This window comes from Apium graveolens, chromosome 6 (genome assembly GCF_009905375.1).
Source record: "Apium graveolens cultivar Ventura chromosome 6, ASM990537v1, whole genome shotgun sequence".
Lineage (NCBI taxonomy): Eukaryota > Viridiplantae > Streptophyta > Magnoliopsida > Apiales > Apiaceae > Apium > Apium graveolens.
Window position 1 is genome coordinate 198,121,722 of NC_133652.1, and position 4,933 is coordinate 198,126,654.

Genomic DNA, 4,933 nt, shown 5'->3' on the forward strand with positions numbered 1-4,933 from the left:
GGTGCTATTAAGGGAAATGGAACTCGTGACAACCCGGATCCCCGACCCCGGATTTGGGGGTGCTACAGAAATGGTATCAGAGCCAAGCGTTATAAACCTCAGAGATGATGTGACGTTAAAATAATAAGTTCACCAAGATAATAAGAACTCTTGCCAAGTTCATGGTCTGACTACCTAACGTAGTACTGACAGTTAAAACCTTTATGAGAACCCTTATGAATATCGTGATAGAAGCGTAGCTCGTTATCGTATATGGTAGCGGGACTCCGAACCCTGAGGTTGAGGACCAACAACGCGATGATGTTTTATTAGTTATTGGAGATCAGATTGTGGATCCGATAGAGCGTCCTAACACAGGACCGGCTGATGTTCATATTGAGGATGTAGAGGTTGAGGATGTTATCCTAGAAGGGATTATTGCTGAGAAGGATTTCGTGGAGGGTCCTGACAAGAATGAATAAAGGACCATTGAGGAATTGATGACCATGGTTAGGGTGACTACCAGAGGTAGGATTGGCCGGTCACTATCGGAGGTTCCTTCAAGTTTATAAAGATAGTAGCCCCTTTAACGCGGCTTACTCGTAAGACTGAGAAGTTCAAAAGGACAGAGAAATGCGAGAACAGCTTTTAAGAACTAAAGAAAAGGTTGGTGACGACCCCTATGTTGGCGTTGCCGGATGGAAAAAGGAGATTTCGTGATGTGTAGTGACGCTTCCCATAAGGAATTAGGGTGCTTCTTATATAGCACAATAAGGTAATCGCGTACGCGTCAAGACAATTAAGGGAATATAAAATTCGATATCCCCACCCATGAGCTTGGGCTCGTGGCAATAGTTTTGCCCTAAAGATTGGAGGCACTACTTGTATGGAGAGAAGTGCGAGATTTATACAAGCCATAAGTGCTCTAGTGCATTTTCACGCAGAAAGAGCTCAACATGCGCCAGAGGAGGTGGTTAGAGCTAATCAAGAATTATGATTGGGAGATTCTTTATCATTTGGGGAAAGCCAATGTGGTGGCTGATGCCCTTAGTAAAAAGGAGAGACTCAAGATGATAATGTCTTTGGGAGAGTTTATAAGAGATTTTGAGAAAATGGAAATAGAAGTGAAGGTAACCGGAGCCGGTACCGAAAAGCTGTTTGAGATTGCAATACAACCCGAATTATTGGAAAAGAACATATTGTGCCAGAAAAAGTGATGAATGAAGGCAGAGAGCCAACAAATAGATAAGAGATTAATACTGAGAAAGATGATAAGGGAATAATGAGGTATTCCTATAGAATTTGGGTTTCAAATGTTCAAGAGCTTAAAGATGAGATCTTAGATGAAAGCTAGTTTGAGGAATAAGATTTATAGCAAACCCTGAACGTGATAGTCAGGGAGGTCGCCATCAAGATAGAAGGAACCCATAACATAATGAAGTGGAAAATGAGGATTTAAAACATGTAGGATGACCCCAATTATGGGGAGGAGGAGCGAACGTTCAGACTAAGGAAATAGAAGTCGAGTAAGGAAAGGAGACCCGAGACGGTACTCCTATACGACAATTTATGGACCTTTCTAGACAGAACTTAGACTATTATCCCCAACCACCACCCTGAGGAAACAGTGCGGTGGGAAATTCTTTCAGGACCTTTAAGTCGCTAAGCTCTCAGAGTTCCAAGGAACAGGTTGACCCAGTCGAGGCAAGAGCCTAGCTAAAGGAAATATAGGAATCATTTGAGATTCCAAATAATGGACGAATCACAAAAGACTATTTTTGTCACTTACCTTCCTAAGAGAGAGGCCACCCGCTGGTGAAAGACCAAGAAAGGCACGGAGCCAGAGGTTATGATAAACTGATTAAAGTTCAGTCAATTGTTTTCGAGAAAGTAATTCCCAAGATTTTGGAGATACTGTAAAAGCTTTAGAGCCAGAACAAAGGCAGACGAGTATGATGAATTATGAAGCTAAGTTGTAAAAGTTGTCAAGATTCGTTCTGATGATAATAATCCCAGAACGACGTGATATTTGAAGTCAATGAGTAGTGGGTTCATGAAATGATTGTAATAGAAAAGAAAATAAAAAGAAACTGAAGTGGAAAGGAATATAAAGGCAATAGAGGTGGAGGAATGATAAGGGAGTTAGATATGAAGAAACCCTAAAGACTCGTAGCAATAGAAATAGAAAAGTATGTAGTCATCAGGATGAAAGTGATTCACCATTAGTTAAAGCTGATGTATGAAGGCATGAAAGATACATATATTTTATCCCTTTTAAGTTGGGAGGATTCGAGGAAACCTTGAGATAGTCCGAAGGATAAACAAGGAGACGCGGATAGACTGAGTAGGTAAGAAAGTAAGAAATTAGGAAAATTGGATGAAGGAAGTAACCTTCAAGAAAGTGAAGTGTAAGACCGGGGGCATGATACCCAGAAAGGGAGATGCCAGGTATGAAAGATATCCCAACATTGAGATGACTGTTGAGATAAACAACAAAAGTAAATAAGGATTTATTAAGAAGAAGTTCACGTTGAACACGACCAATATCTTTTAGAACATCCCTGTTATCATTACCAAATCAGGCAAGAAAAGTGGATAACCGTTGTAATCTTTTGGAGGCCATATGGATTGAACTTATTTTGAATAAGGATGCTATCGTGAAATTGGTATAGACTATCGAGGTGGGAATGATTGAATAAGATAATTTATCAAGGATATATGACTTGATTTATCCATGGAAGGATGCAAGTACCTTTTTAAAGGTGGAATTAAGGATATAACTTCGATAACTTAAGATGAACCCTAGGGGAATGCATAAAGGTTGGCATTTCACCCTTAATAGGGACATTATGAGTTTGGGTAGTATGGAATGAAGGACTAAAGTAACAACAACCTTTGAAGATCAGTAGAGAAATTTTTCAGAAGTAAATAGACAATGGTTCTAGTATTAGTAAATGGTATTTTGATATGCCCTGTATCTAGGGAATACAGGAGGAACGATTCAAGGATAACCTTAGAGGTTTTATAAGGAGAAAGGTATTATTCGAAGTTCTCAAGAATAGAAATTTGATAAAGGAAAAATGGCGTAATTATAATAATTCCAGGTGGGCACGTGTTAAACCATAAGAAGTATAGATCGATCCAATGAAGATCGAGATTGGTGAAAACGAGAAGGACCCAAGATAAGAGACGTCCTAAGTATGATCGAGAGTCGGTCGTGACAATGTTCACATCTAAAGACTAAGGCAATGACTTATGGAAAAATGGTGATTTTTTTTTCTTTTCTCACCAGGACTTAAGAAAAGCATTTTCACATAAGCAGTGATTGAAATGAGGTAGAAAATTTAGTTGGAGGTGGTTAGAATGACATTGATTGTAAGGAAATTTTACTATCAGGAAAGGCCAAAGAGGTGGCCGACACTTTAAATATAAGAGGATAATTATAGGTGCTCGTGCCAGAGGAATACAGTGATGATGGTTGAAGTCGTGAAGGTTGTATTATGGTTTGGAAGATTGATATTCCTTCTGATGACTTTGCAATACCCAACCATAATAGTAGTTTGGTAAAGGTTTAATTCGTGTAATCGCCATGAGCGGGCTATCTCTCTTAGAAGGTACTATCTTGAGATAAGCCAGGACCATGTTCCGAAATGACTAAATGAACCTTTGAGATGCATGTCTCCCAATAAAGACATATGGTTAATAATGGTATTAACCTACTATCATTGCTTTGATTGAAACTCTTCTGCAATTTTATCTGCTTCATGTCATGAAAGTACGTCAGGAGCTGGAGTGTTCTTCATGAATTATGAATGGTGATTATGTTAACTCCTTAGAAGAATTCAATACGACAGGTATGGACTCCGTATGGTTAGCTATTAAGATTCCAAGGAAAACGAATGACTACCATAGGTCCGTGGTGGACTATAGTAATGCATCAACGATTCTTTGAATAATGAGCCGATTACAACCGCGAGAGTTGTATGGTAATGAATGTTGAGATTAAGTACCACTAATCGAGTCGTGGTGGTGTATAAGTTATCATTGATAGGTTAATGAAGTCGATTATCTACCTATTGAATACTTATTCCTTCTTATCAATAGAGAGTCGTATTACTATACGAGGAAGGTTGCGGTGCAAGCATAGAATTCTAATAACGATGATGTCTAGAATGAAATCCCAGATTCAATTTCGATGTCGAGGGAGTTTCAAAGGTGATTGTGTATAAGCTCGTACAAGAGCATGGGTCCATAGAATGATGGACGGGATAGCAAAAATATTTAGGCATGTGAAATGCGATGCTATAATACTTGATGTTGATATATATACGTATATGTTTTGTTCTCCTATGACAAACCTCTATAGTTCAGAGGTAGATTCCAAGCCAGATATTTTGTAGCAATATTTTTATATATATACGATTCTCTTCAATTCGTTCTTTTCTCTCCTTTTCATTTCATGTAAGCTGAGAAGAACAATCCTTCCAGATGGGGAGGTATTGCCGAATGACTATCTATCTATGTGATAGAAGCCTAGTAGGATACCACATGTTGTTTAATTGCTTGTCAAGTACTAAAGGCTGACCACCTTCTGTACTAACAATGCGATATAACAAGTGTTCATGATCATAGTGATCTCTCAATAAATTTTTTTACTTCTATACGATGGATCAAGCTTTCAAAGAAAGAAGCATCTAGGAAGGAGTAGTATCAGTGCGGTGGTATTCCGAATCTAATGCGTTCGTGATACTAAGGTTGATGCAATTATTAAAAGGTTATAGAATGCTAACGAGCAAAAGTGTAACCAGTATAGTATTATGTACGGAAGATAGTAATGACTACGAACTGGAAAAGAATGGGTATTGAGAAGCCAAAGCTATAATGCTAGAAGCTATGATGAGAGTCTGTGCAATAGACTTGAGAGAAATTAGAACGATCACTTAACACGGATTGA